The following is a 17,170-nucleotide window of genomic DNA, read 5'->3' as shown; positions in this document are numbered from 1 at the left end:
GTCTCATGAACCGTGAAATCATGACCTGAGCTGAAATCAAGAGTCAGACGCTTAACTGACTGATCCACCCAGTGCCTCTCATGGGCTATTTTCAGTTCTATCCGAAAGCATTTGTTAAATGAATTAAAACCCAAATTTTTACCACGGACTATGAACCAAAACCCCATTAGTTACTGTAAGTACTTTACCATATTTCACATTCACAATGGCTCTGTCATAAGGTCATTCTTTATCCCAATTTTACACAGTATCATCTTTTTCATTATATCAGTAATACATGCTCAGTAGAAAATGCATAAAGTCAAAGAAAGCACAAAGAAAAAATGAGACACTTTTCATGTATCATTATTTTCTTCAAAGGTTCTCTTTGCCTATTAGATTTCACTGATCCACATTTTTCAATGTCATTAAAAATATTTAAATGATTATTCCTTCTGCAACTAAAATATATTTCATTTTATGTGACCATCTATTATTATAACATAATTTCTCTGTTGTTTCCAACAAAACCATACAAAAATCTTTGATCACATGTCTGATTATTTTCTTTGGATGGATCCCTAGAAGTGAAATTACTTGCTAAGGGATATAACTTGTGAAATTTTCTTGATCCCTATTGTCAAATCTCCTTCCTTAAATCTTGTCAGTTTATAATGCACCAGCAGCATATAAATGTCCATACATTTGCCAGCACTTAGAATTACCATTTATTAATCTCTTTAATAATTTAAAGAGATTCTATTCTATTCTATTCCTACATATCTCTCGATTGTATTTCTTTCTGTATTCAAGCTACCAACTCAAACTGCCATAATCTCTTTGTTACTATTTTAACAGCTTCCTAGGTGTATTCCCAAGTGTCTAGACTTAATCTCTTCTAACCCATTCTCTACCGAAGCAGCCACCATCTTGCTTAAACCTCTTCAGTGGTGCTCCATCTCCGTCAGGATAAAAGTCAAGTTGTTAACAAGGCTCACAGGTCCACAGATGCTGCCTCATCTCTCCCCACTCTCCATTCCTCACTCAAGCTCTAGTTTCAGCCACACTAAGTCATGCCAATTCCTTGAGGGTTTCATCAATTTTACCACCTTTAGGCTGTTGCTTACTCTCTGCACTATGCCTAAAACAGTCTTCATTCTGAGCTTTCCTTGCCCCTTACTCTCTTTTCAGGAAAGACTTCTATTCATTCTTCAGGTCACATAACCTCCCAGAAGCATTCAGTGACACCATTGCAACCTGGCCCCCCACCTCCCCAGGCTGAATTAATGGCCCTACCAAGTGTTGAAATAGCAAAGAGTATCTCTCCATAAAAACATTTACCAAACATATTGCCTGTTAATGTGGCTGACTATCCTTCTATCCCCAGGGCACAACATGCATGCACACACACGTACACACAGAGTAAATCTTGAGAAAATTGAGAAATTGAGAAACAAGACCATCTTTGCCACAGTTGTGTTTCCAGAACTTATTACAGTACGTGGCACATAATCAGTTCTAGAGGTATATTTGTTGGACAAATAAGATTAATTAAATGTTTACACATGTTTTCTTATAATTTTTTAAAAAATATTTTAGGTGTGCCTGGTTGGCTCACTCAGTTAAGTGTCTGACTCTTGATTTTGGTTCAGGTCATGATCCCAGGGTCATGGGATTGAGCCCTGCATGAGGCTCCATGCTGAGTGTGGAGCCTGCTTAATATTCTCTCTCTCTCTCTCTCTCTCTCTCTCTCTCTCTCTCTCTCTCTCTCTCCCTTTACCCATCTCCCCTGCATGTGTGCGCTCTTCCTCTTCCTAAAAAAATTATAAGTAAATAAATAATAAATAAATAAATAAATAATAAAATACTTTATTGTTACATGGAAACTCTAATACATATGGAGTTATTTGGCTAATGGTGGAATGAATCCCTTTCCTATTGACATATGATTTTTCCTTTGTCACATATAAAATTCTTACATATTCTAGAATGTGGCTGTATGTTCCAGAAATCTGTTTTTAGTTTCTTGCAATAGAAACAAACTTTAATTATTATCTTTTTAATACATTTTAGTGCCAGTGCAAGCACCCCTAATTAATTTCCTATGTATAAATGCTATCGGCTATTCCCATCTATTTATTTCTTTCAGATAAACTTTAAAATTATTTCATCTATTTCCAAAATAAATATTCTTTTGGAACTTTTGATCAGAATTGCATGAACCCTATAAAATGATTTGGGAAGAGGTGACATTTATGATATTCAAACTGTCCATCCAGGAAGGTTTTACTCAAAAAATTCTTTGTTTCTTACAGTAAATTTTTGTGATTTTTTAAAAATCAGGGTCCCACATTTTTCTTTTGGAGATTTTTTTTTTCAGAGATTTTTTTTGATGTTTTACTTTTCTTTGTGCTATTTTAAAAGAAATAGTAATACAATACATATGTCATTAAGAATTCTAAAATTTCTTTTTATGTACTGGTGCTGTGAGATATGCATGATTGTACAAGTTACCCTTGGTTCAAAGTAGGATAACGATTAAATCCAAGTCTCTCTGTACTCTAACCTCCTGCAGTTTTTTTTACATGAATTCCTTTCAAACTTTTACCTAATGACAAAGGAGAGGATGCTGGCAAGGAATGGAGAAAAGGGAAGAATTGTTACAGAGCATTTTTCTACAAAACGTTTTAACTAAAATTAGCTCTCAGTGCAGATGTACAATGAGGCATCTGTACATTTTCTCAAATACCGCCAGTCTCCTGGGATGTTGATATTCCAGTTTGAAACTATGGTCTACATTACTTTCCCCCAGGAGGTTCCATATAAAGGGGACTTAATCATATTTTAGGCCAGGGAAACTTGGGTCTAGAAATGTAGAATAAATAATTTAGATGCTTAGAGCTCTCAATACACATCTATGATGAGGATTCAGCAACATTAATTCTCATGTCTAGAAGTAAGCCAGTTATCATTTAATGGACAGCCATTAAATACACTCTTCCAATTAATAATCACAATAAAAGGATGACTTATACCCTTAATAAGTTTAGCAGCTAACATAAAATGCAATCTGATAAATATAGCTGTCATTTGACAAAGCATCCATTTGAAGAAGGGCCTTTCCCAAATTCTAAAATCACATGGATTTTTACAACAGTAAACTAGAAACACTTAAGAAACACATGTGATGAAGACTTTTGATTAAAAGTAAATTCTGAGCAACTGAAAACAGTACATAGATATTAATACATAAAACGCTTATTTCAAAGTTCTCAGCAAGAGAAAAGGAAATTTGATCAACAAATGGCCTAGACGCAGATAGTATCAGAAGACAAACTGTGTGGGACAACAGAGATTTCCTTTGGACTGCTGGCCAAGGATTTTATTACTTCCTTCTTAAAGAATGCTTCAAGTTAATGCCTGAAACTTAGGGACACCCTCAGTTAAATCATGTTAGTGAATTATATGCAGCTCATTCCACAGCATGAGTTCAGCCATTCAGAGCATATTCTCTTTGCTTTGTTTACAGAAAAATGATTGTTTTAGGTATTTCAGTCAAAATTCCAGTGGTTGGAGAAGACAACCGGGAAAGCAGAATGGTACTGCAGCTACAGAATGGTGGCTGAGCTGAGGATGTCACTGATTAGGTGCACCACAACCTCCACACATGCTACATTGCCTTCCTACAGAGGGCTGACCGCTCCTTGGATGGAAACTCTGGGAACACAATGAATAACAAGACTGAGCCCAGAAACCACAAATAAAAATGTCTCATTATGTCATGGTCACACTATACACACAAGTATATTACTGGATAAAGACATTCTTATTTCTATATCATTTTAGCCCTTTTATAAAGCCAGAGGGAAGCTCATTTATTGCTACTATATATTTTATGTGAAAGAAATTTGAAAAAATCATTGAAAAAACTCAGTAAGACAAAGGTCAGTCTTCTCGTTCTGGTTCTGTTAACTATGTCTTGGCAAGTTGCTCAACATTGATGTTTTTGTTGTCCTCATCTAAAAAATTCATGGGTTAGACTAGACAAGGCTATGCTCCGTACGAATCAAATTTATGTCAACTGGATTAAAGATTTACATGAAGCTAAAATTTTAATAAAAACCCTAGCTTGTTCATGTGTCCTGTGTCACATGATATTTAAAATCAACCAAATGTTTTACTAAAATTTCTACTGATAACATATCTCAGTTTTCTCAAATTGATTGTTCCAATAAAAATTGGAGTACAACAAATATCAGAAAGACTGTATCTGTTATATCAACTGTGAAAGTGAAAGCCAGTGTTAAATTTGATCTCATTTCACGAAAACTCAACTTATAATCTACAAATGCTGATTACTATAGATGTTTGAAAGCCAAGTTATAAAGTTCCTCAGTAAACCTTTGGGAATTGACCTTTCAATCTCTGAGACACACATGACCTGGTCACCAATGGGAAGTGATGAGAACGTTAGAACGTAAGGCAGAGCCAGGTGTGCTGTGGGAAACACCCCTTTGGAGGGGACAGAGCTCCTGTTACAGACGACAAGTGATGGTGGGTTGGATTCCCACAGCTCTGTATCATGAATGGAAAATGTGGAGAAACAAACACCAGTCAGAGAAGTTGGCTTTGCTATCAATTACAAAGGAAAGCCTGCTTAGAATAACTTTTCTATTCCTATCAAAGAATCTGTTTCTAAAACTGATTTTTCAGGACTAGGGTATAAATAGAGGTGGAAAATTGGTCCCCATCTACATTAATCAATTCTCAGATTAGAACCCAGGATATAATATAGAAAAGTTAGCCAATTGCACAGGAATCCCTGGAGGATGCCACACTCCTGCCAATTCACCCACCTTGCTTTATCCCATGGTACACTCATGCAAGAAATGTGATTTTTCTTACTAGGGGAAGATAGGATACAGGGGATATGGGCTTGGCATCTCTCCCCCACAGCTCGGTGATTGCAGTGTTTTTAGCAGGCAAGAAAAACATCTATGAAACAATGGAGTTCACCATTTCAGTAAAAGCATCATCTGTGAAAACAGGGAGGTCCCTTTAAAAAATGTTTTTATAGTCACTTGAGACAATAGAATTGCCTTGAAGAATTTACTATCCTTATGGGTGACAGGATTCACCAGCTGACAGCTCCCACACAGAAACTCAAAGAGGTTCTCATTTCTCTGCTGCCCGGAAATGTGTTAAGTTGCAGAGAAGTTAAAAGGCAATGCCATATAAAATCACACTCAGCAGCAGAGCTGTTGACAAGCAGAGCAGTCCCCTTGGAAGCTGTCGAAATTTAACTGGAGAAATGACAAAGTTAATACAGTAAGTTCTGATTTTAATCAATTGCAAAGAAAACAGGGAAAGTTATACACATAAAGCAGATATGTTTCTGTTTGCAAATATAATTCAACTTACCTCTCTTGGGCAGAAAACCGGGACTTTGTATCTGAACTGCCTTCAGTTCCTCAGGTGGATCTTGCTGAAACTAATGTGTACCTGGAGTTTTAATGAATGTCGTTTCCACCTCTACTTGACTGTGTTAATGAACAGTTCAGAGGCTTCTCCCTCAGTGGCTGAGTCACCCAGGGAGGAGGTGGGTGGTGTGAAAGAGGGTGTCACCTTGTATAAATACCAATTCAATTAAAACAGGCTCACTCATGGACCTACTGTCTTTGTTTGGTGAATTCTTTGTGTAAGTTATGGCCTCGTTATGCCAAAAAGAATGTGCTCCTGTTATCGCCCTTTTAATTGACATCAACAATACACACAACTCTATCAAGGACAAGGAGGCATGGTACCCAACCTATTTTGGATTCTCTTCAAAATAAAACAAAAATTTAAGGTAGGAAGGATTGTTTTCTCTCTCTACCCATAGTGGCTGGAAGGCTGGGGCACAGATGCACAAGATGGGAAGTCCACTGTGGGAACCAACATTCTTTAGGATAGAAAAGTCCTCTGAAACTCTGAGCTCAGGAAATATGAAACAACACAAGTTCGGGGCTCCTGGGTGGCTTAGTCAGTGGGTGTCTGACTTCAGCTGGGGTCATGATCTCACGGTTCCTGAGTTTGAGCCCCACATCAGGCTCTGTGCTGACAGTTCAGAGCCTAGAGCCTGCTTCAGATTCTGTGTCTCCCTCTCTCTCTGCCCCTCCCCTGCTCACGCTCTCTCTCTCTTTCATAAATAAATAAACATTAAAAAAAATTTTTTTAAAGAAACAACACAAGTTCTGCACATGGGATATTTTGTAAAACCATCAGAGGAAAAATAAATTCTGAAATATAAGAATTCTGATCCTTTTATTATTTTGACATAGATAAAAATGTGATGAAGATGCTTGAAAGTTCTTTCACATCTGAGGGCAGAAGTAGATTCCAGCGTCAACACCTGCGTCTGGCGGGGAAGCAACAATGCACAAAAGTCATGCCAGGTGGGGGTTCCTACCACAGCTTCTGAAATGCGTCTTCCATAATAGCCTGGGAGGCTTTGCAAGAAGCTTAGCAAACTTGGAGAACATTACTGAGAGAAGTCAAGTCATTAGAACTCCCAGGGTCATCTTTATGCATCTATCATTTCAACAATTAACCGAATGCTCCCATTTTCAAGACAGCTCCTAAAAATTACAGTCCAGCTGAGCTATAGCACAGAAGTGACTGTAACAAGAGTAGAAAAATGTTCAGGTTAGAAGGTACAGGCAATTGTAGTATGCAGTCATTATAAACTAGGACATCACTTTTCTGATGTGTCCTCTCTCTGGGCTGACGAATTTGAAAATGGAAAATGGAAAAATGTTCTTTAAAAGTAAACATCCATATACATGTCTATTCGGTCCTTCTATGGAATTTTATAAACCCAAAATATTTTAGAAATAGGGGTGCCTGGGTGGCTCAGTCCTTTGAGCATCTGGTTTTGGCTCAGGTCATGATCACATGATTTGTGGATTTGAGCCCCACATCAGGCTCTGTGCTGACAGTACAGAGCCTGCTTGGGATTCTCTCTCTGTCCCTTCCCTACTTTCTCTCTCTCTCTCTCTCTCTCTCTGTCTCAAAACAAATAAATAAATAAATAAATAAATAAATAAATAAATAAATAAACTTTAAGAAAGAAATATGTTCTAAATTTCTGTGCTGCCCATAAATGTTGGTTGAATTTAGGTTGGATTTAATACTATAGATTAGAAAATTGTAAAAACATGTTTGGCTCAATTCAAAAAATAAATCAGGAGTTATATGCAGCATTATAAAGACGTTATATTCAGCAAAATAAATCAGAAGTTATATTCAGCATGATTCAGCATTCATTTTGCCAAATGAAGGGCTAAAACAGTTTCAGAGCCAGCTTGTAGGGACAGGTAGTAACTTATATTATAGAATGTTTAAGTGTATGTTTTTGTCCTCATAAAATATAGAACCAGAAAAATAAGTTTTTAAATTTTAATGAAGTAAAATATACTGCTCAAGATACATCCTAGGCTTTTGAACTCCCAAGCAATTATTCCTGCACATAACTGATGGTTCCTCTTATTTTATATACCAGGAGCCCGTACCACTAAGCCACACCAGTGTCTTTTCATTTAGAACGAAATCTTTGATTTAAAAAGGGGCTAATTCTAAACACTTGAGGAAAATGCATACCTCCTCGTGGCTCTCAAAGCTTGAAGAGGTCAATCAAGAATGCGTCTGGGTGTGGAGGTGGCCAAATGGGTTCGGCCTTGGTTTCACTCTGGCCTTGAACTGGGAAGCCTTGAGCATGCTTGGAATAACTTTGATTCATCATGCCTATCTCACTGTGCATGTCTGAGTTCTTGAGGTCTCTTTAGAACATAGCTCCTACCCTGGGGATGGCCAATGTTTTATTGCAGATGCTAATGCCAATTGCTTCGTGGTGGCTGCCTGGATGGATACGATGAAGTTTGTAAAGCAAACCTTTTTGGCTGAGTATATCTCCTAAAATAGAACAGTGTTTTTGCTATGTCTTCTATCCAATGAATAAATCAGCCAAAATGAGCACTTATTACTTATTACTATATAATAATGAGGATAGTAAATACTTATATAGCACTGTTAATGTGTCAGGCATTGAATTTCTAAGTACTTTTCATACATTAACTTAATAATTGTTATTAAATGATTGTCTCCTCGTACTATGGTCTGAATGTTTGTGTCCCCCTGAAATTCAGATGTTGGAATCCTAACTCCCAAAAAGGATAGGATTGGAGGCGGGGCCTTTGGGGGGTGCTTAGGTTATGAGGGTGGAACCCTCATGAATGGGAATAATGTTCTTATAAAAGAGACCCTTCAGAACTCTCTAGCTTCTTCCTTCATGTGAGGACACAGTGAGAAGGCACAGGCTATGAACCAGGAAGAGGAGCCAACCATGCTGGCATCTTGATCTCAGACCCCCCAGACTCCAGAACAGTGGAAGTTAAATTTCTGTTGCTTATAAGCTGCCCAGTCTGGGATATGGTTATAGCAGCCTGAACAGACTAAGATACCTCCTCACCCCAGAGAGATTCCAAAAGTGATGTGAAAATGCAAAAAATGCAAATAGGACAAATCAGCATCTCAAAGTTCTCTCATCTATTACCTAGGGTCTCTGAGGGTTGAAACATACAGGGTTCCCCTTCTTCCTCCCAGATGGAAAAAAATGTTATGTGCATGCTAAAACAAAGATATATCATTAGGATGATACTTGCAAAGCCATTTTCCCTTTGGCTGGGAGTAGACAGATGTCAGAATTAATGAATTACTGTCAGCACCTCAAGAGCTGGTGCATTGCTTAATGCACTTTGATGGTGCCAGCATAATGCAGACTAATGGAGAGCACAGTGGAGAACGCACAGGGGCCTGGGTTCTCTTTCCTTACAGATCCACTCTTCACTGTTGGCAAATCACTTAACCCTTATGCCCATGTCTTTCCTGGTATAGTGAGACTGATGAGATCTATTTCTTTACCAACTGGCAGGTCACAATGAAGATGTCACAATTTTTTTAACCAGGTCTTCAAACCTTAGGTTTATAGCAAATGTCAGGAAGAACCAGGAGGACTCAGCTGAGAATCCTTTCTGACTCTTCATGCTACAAACAGGCAGAGATTAGGCATGGTTAATGATGATTGTAATGCTGATGATAAAAATAACAATAAAAATAGCAACACCAATAGTTTAAATATATGCCGATTACTGCTAAGTGCTTCACATGTATTATTTCATTTGATCTTCACAAAAACCCTACACTATAGGAACTGCTGTTATATCCATGATAGAGATAACAAAGCAAAAGACTAAGGCTAACACAGCTAGGAATTAGATGTGTCTGGAATTCCAATCTAGGCACACTGACTGCAGAGTCCACCTTCTTGGGTGGGAACCTCCACCGTCTCTCCAAAGTGCCAGAAAGGAATATGAGTACTTGATCCAAACTATGGCTAGATCAGAGGGTGGGCTAAACTTATAGCAGGCCTGAGCACTAACTAATAGGTGGCAGGAAAGTACAATGGCTTTTAATAGTTAATGTATGTGTGTGTGTGTGTGTGTATATATATATATATATATATATATATATATATATATATATATATATACATATGCATGTATAAATACATATACACTTATATCCTCATAGCCCACATGTGTTAGATTGCAATGTTAAACCAGAGAATGGCCTTGAGTGGCTTCAGAATCTAGGGTCCTTTAATTATAGTGTAAATCTAACTCATCAGTTTTCTTTTTTTTCTTTATTTAAGGAATACTTCTTTGTTTAAGACTATTTTTATAGCAACTTTTGATTCTTAGCAAAATTGAGAGTCAGGTACAGAGAATCCCATACACCCCCTCCCCCTACACATGTACAGCCTCCTCTGTTAACATTTCACACCAGACTGGTACATTTGTTGAATGGATGAATCTACACAGACACATCATTATTACTCAAAGTCCATAATTTACATTAGGACATCATTCTTGGTGCTGTACATTCTATGGATTTGGATGAATGGACAATGACATGTATCCATTATTATGGTATTCTGCATAATAGTTTCACTGCCCTAAAAATCCTCTGTGCTCTGCCTAGTCATTCCTCCCTACCCCCAATCTCTGGCAATCACTGACATTACTGTCTACATAGTTTTGCTTTTCCAAAATGTCATCTTGTTGGAATAATATACTAGGTAGCCTTTTCATATTGGCTTCTTTCATTTTGCAATATGCATTTAAGGTTCTTCCATGTGTTTTCATTGCTTGACAGCTCATCACTTTTTAGCTATTCCATTGTCTGGATATACCAGTTTATTTTTCCATTTGCCTAATGAAAAACATCTTATTTGCTTCCAACTTTTGGCAATTATGAATAAACTTGTTATAACCATCATAGGCAGTTTTCTTTTTAAAAAAAAATATTTACGCAAATATATTTTTCTTTTTCTTTTTTTCTAAGTTTATTTTATTCATTTTGAGAGAGAGCGAGCGAGTCGGGAAGGAGCAGAGACAGGAAGAGAGAGAGCATGGAGCCCAATGCTAGGCTCAAACTCACAAACCATGAGATCATGACCTGAGCTGAAATCAAGAGTCTGACACTTAACCAACCTAGCCACCCAGGCACCCCTACACAATGTATTTTGAATCAGCCATATATTTAGATTTTTCAGAAATTAAAAGTATAGAAAGAAAGACAGTGAAAAGTCTCCCTCACTCCCCAAACCTTGATCTCCAAAAAAGAGGAATGGGCAATTATTTAATTTCTTCTGGGTCATTCCAAAGACATTTATACATGTACGAGAAAATGTAAGATACAGATATTTCCTCCATTTTTTATACAAATGTTTGCATATTACACTGTTCTGAATCTTATCAATTTATTTATTTTTTGCTTTAACATTATATCCTGAAAATCTTTCCACACTGTGTTTTTCATTAGCTGATTGGCCTTCCATTGTATGGGTATGTCATAATCTATTTTATCAATCCACTATAAATGGACATTTCCATCATGTCTAAACTTCTGCTAACAAACAATGCTACAGTGAGTAACACTGTACATAAATATTTGGTACATGTACTTATATATATCTAGGATAAATTCTTATAGACATAACTGCTGGATCCAGGAATTTATACGTGTAATGTTGGTAGGTAAATAATACCAAATTGTCCTCTATAATGGATTTATCAATTTATCCCTCTTATTCTCACTTGTCTTCTTCAATAATTTGCTCATTTAACAAATATTAAGTACTTAATATGCTTTAGTACTGTTTCAATTCAAAGGACAGGAAACTTAATGAGATCCAGTGCTTGCTCTCCAGGAATTCACCATGTTGGGGGAGACAGACATTAAGTTAAATAGCTATAATACATCAGGATAAAGCAATACACAGCAATTTTATGAGCATAGTTACATGGTAGAGAAACTGAAGAACTCTACCTGGACCTGGGGGCTGATGTTGATACTGAGTTTGCGTGAACGTTGATTAGATGGTTGAAGGGGAAAAAAGCCATCCACCCACTCTGCCTTCCTAGATTTGCTTCTTAAGGTCTTTCAGATTCCTGCTTATGACTATAATTCAGGACCTGGCAGTGTAAGGCAGTGTGAGGCATGGCTGGTCCAATTAATGAGGGAAGTAGGAGCAGAGATATAGTTGGGTAAGTAGGACTTGCAGCCAGATTCTCCTCAATAGTGCCAAAGTTGACAAAGCCTGCTTGAAACTTCTGCTACTTTCCTCCTCGTTCCAGCACCACCTAAACCAGCATTTTTGCAGCAGCAGTGATAGTTCCTCAGGGTGGTATATGTCTGCCCACATTTTCCTAGTTTCCTATAGACAAAAGTGAGCTACGCTGCAAACAGTGCAAGTCTCCTGCTTAAGGCTGAAATAAACAATTTTGTAGGGGTTAAAGAATTGCTCTTCCTTTCACTGAAAAACTTAGAATGGCAAATCTGCTGTTATTATTTTTTTTGGCAAATCAATTTTTATAATTAAAGTCCTTACTTTCAGATTGTGAGTTCATAATTTCATGATCCTCATGTCTGATTTCTGTTTTCGATTCATAGTCAGTGCTTCCACTTTACTCCAGTCTCTCCAGTACCTCATGGTATTACATCACAAGCCCCTTGAGACCAGAGAGCAGGGTTTACATTGTCTGTATCCTAAACATGTAGCACCTTTCCTGACTCATAATAGCACTCACTAATTATTGATTTAATGAAAGAATAATGATGGTAAACAAGTGGGCATACAAGAGGGGTGTTCACCATTTGCCAAAAATCTAGTTTATCTGTTTCATAAGTCTGATTTTGTTATCGGATTTTTCCATCCCAGCCTGAACTATAGATTATAATAGGCTGAACTAAAGACTATAGTATCAGTTCTTCAACTCACTTGTAGTACTCACCGTTCTCTTAAAACAGGAAAAGATTTCTCAGTATTTTATAGAGATTGCTCAAACAATAATTACCATAACTGAACTTCTTGCCCAAGGTTAGAACCTCCATGATCCTTGTCTCCTCTCTTGCTCTCTCCACATTCACATCCAATTAAATGGTCACTGACCCATCACCGTCAAGCCTACCTCCTGCTTCACTCTAACCTTTTCCTTCCACTTGACTCCCACCACCTGTGCTAGAGTTGGGACCCTCATTATCATGAGGGAACACTATTTCAATCACTTGCTAACTGGCCTCTTCTCTGTTCTGATCTGTCCCCTCTTGAGTCACTCAGGCTCTTTCAGGTTGTAAATATCAGAGATAAGCTCCAGAAGCCTCAGTCAACAGGATCACACTAACAGTGGCAATTAAATAGGGAAGAGCCACAGTACCCCCAAATAATGACACTCAGAAATCTACAGTTTAATTCAGGAACAAGATCAAATGTAGCAACCACATTGAAGTAAAGATTGGCATTACAGGTAAAGGCTGTTTCACAGTAAACGGTCCAAGAAGCTACTTGCTAGCTCCAGCCATTCCCCCTCTGAAAGTGTCTTTGCAGAATCTGCTTTCTCTCCCACACAGAGAACCACTGACTATGAATGAATTACCCAAATGGAGTCTCAGCTAGAATTGTTTATACTCTGCTGGTCATGTAGGCATATTCCTGCTAGGTGACCAGGCCTTCTGGGGTCTCACCAGGTACAAATCGTCAGTTTTACTGTTATCAATAAACAATGCTATCTAGGGGTGCCTGGATAGTTCAGTCAGTTAAGCATTGAACTCGACTTCAGCTCAGGTCATGATCTCACGGTTCATGAATCTCTTGGGCTCTGTGCTGACAGTGTGGAGCCTACTTGGGATTCTCTCTCTCTTCCTTTCTCTCTGTGCCCCTCCCCTGCTTGCCCTCGCGCTCTCTCAAAATAAATAAATAAACTTAAAAAAAAAAACCCACAATGCTGCCTAAGTGGTACAAACCATCCTGAAACTATTAGGGCACATGGTTACAAAGTAATGCTATTAACATGTTTCAGACGAAAACTGTGCATGTTTATTTCTTATTGTAGTAGAATAACTCAACCTAATCCCATATTCGTTGAAATTAACCCTCACAGCAGAGAAGGTTTGGTGCAAAGACTCAGCAGACTGAAAGGAAGACAGACATTGTCAGAAGGCTTCTTAGAAATTATATAACATTTCCTGGTGGTTACTTTGCAAAAACAACACAGGTTATTTTGGTACCCAATAGCAAATCCATGAATCTCTCTACCATGACTCAGTTCCCCTCCCTCTGATTCTCTTCTTCCTTCTTTCTACCATGTTACCAGTTTATCAGAGTCTCTACATGTATGAGTGTAACTCCTCAGAGAGACAAGTGCTTTGAGTTGATGAGTCACCTGAGTTTCTACACGTAGAGCCCTTGCACCAGTCCATCTCTTGGGCTTTTGGTGAGCCACAGAGGATAGCTTTGCTCAGACACCTAATCCATCTCAATCAGATGTAACCAAAGCAATAGGACTGCATGGTTCAAAGTTCTTGTAACTGCTCAGAGGCACACATCAAATTATTACTTTCTCCCCAGTAAAGACACATCACCCCCTAACATGTTTTTCCAAAACACATGCAATCATATCATTCCCCAGCTTCAAACATATCCTAAGTTCCTAGGTCCCATAAAATTCAAACACCTTACGTTTATGTAGGACTGTGTTGTCCAATACGGTAGCCACTAGCAATGTATGGTTACTTTAATTTAATCAAAATTAAATAAATTCAAAAATTCACCTCCTTAGTTGCACTAGCCACATTTCATATACCACATTGGACAGGGAAGATAAGATGAACAAGAAGTTGGTCTGGATGCTTTATTGAAGCCACTTTCGACTATTCCAGGCTCATCTCCCACCATTTACCCCCCTGCACTCTAAGCTCTCATCAAAATCCTCACCTCTGTCCAAATGTACTATGTACTTTTGGCCTTTAATATTTGCTCTCACAGCATATCTGTGGCCTGAAATATGCTTGCCTCTTGTGCACCTGGCAATGTCTTATTTACTTTTATAAGGCCCTGCAGACACATAACTCCCTGAACACAAGCAGGTACCCCTTTCTCTCTGTTCCAAGGGAACTCTGCATGTAGCTATATTGTAGTACTTAACTATGTTATTTGGTAACCTAGTTGTACCCAGCATAGTGGAGGCTGTGTGGCTAGTAGTTAACACTCAGGTGCCTGATGGCCTCTGCCAGTGCCGAGTTGTGTAACCTTGTGCTACCCTTGTCTCAGTTTTCTCATCTGTGAAACAGGGATAATAAAATAATACTTCCCACATAGGGTCATAGTGATGATCAATTGTGTTCACAGTCACAAGCACTTAGAATGGGGCCTGGAACTTAGGATGCTACTAAAAATAAGCTATTAGTAAAGTGTTAATGCATTTTGCTTATTTACATATAAAATATATCTGAGGGGACCCTGGGGGGCTCAGTCGGTTAAGCGTCAGACTCTTGATTTTGGCTTATGTTATTATCCCAGGGTCGTGGAATCGAGCCCGGTGTTGGGCTCTGCACTGATCGTGGAGCCTGCTTAAGATTCAATCTCTCTCCCTCTGCCCCTCTCCCCCTCTCACACATGCTGTCTCTCTTTAAAATAAAATAAATAAATATAAATAAATCAATAAACAGTATCTGAGAAGAACAAGGATTGTAAGTGTGATTAATCCTACTCTTCTAGACACATTCACTGTGCCCAAAGGCCAAAGTCTTTAATGAGCAAGTATAATTAGTTGTCTATGACTAAACATAGCTTTTGGAAGGTGTATGATGATCCTCTCAAGAGTCAGTCCTGGAACTTATGGATATATTATTGATGGATTTATAAAAGGCTTCTCATGCAGGAAACTTGGGTCTTTTGAGCAAGAAAGGATTAGTTACAAACACTAGACTGAGAAGTGCCTGTGTATGTTCTGGTGTTCACCAGAGTGTTCCACAATTCCTTCTCTTTGATGATGGCTTGTTACTATGCACATTCTCTTCTTTTTGATTGGCTGGATGCTTCTGTCTTCTCAGTCCCAATCTTTCTTCTCTTCCTCAGTGTTCCCACATCCATCTACCATGGTAGAGTTTCATTCCTTTCTTCAAATCTATTTTCCCTCTCCTCTAATAATTCACTATTATATAGCTTCCTATTGCTGCTGTATCCAATTATCACCAAGTTAGTGGCTTAAAGCAATATAATTTATTATCTAACAGTTCTGGAGATCAGAAGTCTAAGTCAGGGTTCATTGGGCTAAAGTCATTGTGGTGGCAGGGTGGGCTCTTTTTAGAGGTTCATAGAAAAAAATACATTTCTGCCTTTTTCAGATTCTAGATGCTGCCTGTTTCACTCCTTCCTTGCCTCATCCCAACCTCTTGCCATGTCATTACATCTCCTACTTCTGACTCTGATCCTTAGTCTCAGGACACCTGTGATTACATTGGGCCCAACCAGATAATCCAGGATAATCTCCTCATCTCAAAATCTTTAATTTGATCATATCTGCCAAGTCTCTTTTGCCATGCAAGGCAACATATTCTCAGGTTCTGGGGATTAGGAGGTTGACATCTTTGGGGAAACATTATTCAGCCAAGAGCACCTATTGCTTTTTACAATTTCACAGCATTTTTTCTAATTTCATCTACTTTTATAATTTAAAAAACTAAACATTTAACTTAGTAGAGAAAATGTACAAAATGCAAACAATTATTTGATTTAGTAAATACATTTAAAATCTATACTCTTAAATAGTATAGTTATTTAAGAGTAACTTAGTTGACATCAAGAGGTTAGAGTGGGAGAGACATCTAACCTCTTGGGAGAGACATCTTAGTTGGCATCAAGAGGTTAGAGTGGGAGAGAGCCAAAGCAGAAGAGACTTTTAAAAACTGAGAACAAACTGAGGGCTGATGCGGGGTGGGAGGGAGGGGAGGGTGGGTGATGGGTATTGAGGAGGGCACCTGTTGGGATGAGCACTGGGTGTTGTATGGAAACCAATTTGACAATAAATTTCATATATTAAAAAAAAATAGTTGACATCTTTAGAATTGCATCTAAAGTTCTATATTTAAAAATCTTGTGAACAAATGCTAGAAATACATGCAAAATTTTAAATTGTCATTCTCCCCGTCCTACTGATGAGTAATACAAACAATATTAACACACATGTTTTCAGATGGTCACTGGATGCTCGAGTGACAAGTTGCAGTGATCATGTGAAATCAATTCTCAGCTGAATTTGGGGGAAAGCATACTTACACTGAGTATATTACTTATGCAAACACACGTGTATACCTCTGTATGTTCACATTTACATACATACATGATGCATTCATTATATTGATACACATATCTCATATATTAGATTAATACATATATAGCATATATATATTAGATTTATACATCACACACATGAACACACACACATCAATTGGTCTACCTGTGTTTGTCTTCCCTATTAGAATGTAAGCATCTCGCGGGCATGAACCCAAGCTTACTTGCCCTCAAATTCATAATGTCTACACCAGGCCTGACTTAACCAATTCTCAGTGACTATTTCTTTTTTTTCAATATTTTTAAACGCTTATTTATTTTTGAGAAAAAGAGAGACAGAGCATGAGTGGGGGAGGGGCACACACACACACACACACACACAATCCAAAGCAGGCTCCAGGCTCTGAGCTGTTAGCACAGAGCCTAATGCAGGGCTCGAGCTCACTCAGATCATGACCCGAG

General features: G+C 38.1%; 1 protein-coding gene across 2 annotated transcripts in view; it reads right to left on the bottom strand.

The window, feature by feature from the left end:
• The window catches only part of SCEL (sciellin), a 207,738-nt gene that overhangs the window by 107,598 nt on the left and 82,970 nt on the right, over window positions 1–17,170 (bottom strand). Inside the window, exon 1 of one of the 2 annotated variants that reach the window (XM_042928407.1) lies at window positions 5,401–5,683. The exons of the other annotated variant lie outside the window; for it this stretch is intronic. The gene's annotated coding sequence lies outside the window, so the exon portion shown is untranslated. Of the gene's footprint in view, window positions 1–5,400; window positions 5,684–17,170 lie in introns of those variants that run through there. 2 annotated transcript variants of the gene reach the window in all.

Source organism: Panthera leo, chromosome A1, assembly GCF_018350215.1.
Source record: "Panthera leo isolate Ple1 chromosome A1, P.leo_Ple1_pat1.1, whole genome shotgun sequence".
Lineage (NCBI taxonomy): Eukaryota > Metazoa > Chordata > Mammalia > Carnivora > Felidae > Panthera > Panthera leo.
The sequence above is the reverse complement of the archived record's forward strand: the minus strand, read 5'-3'. Positions and strand labels throughout refer to the sequence as shown.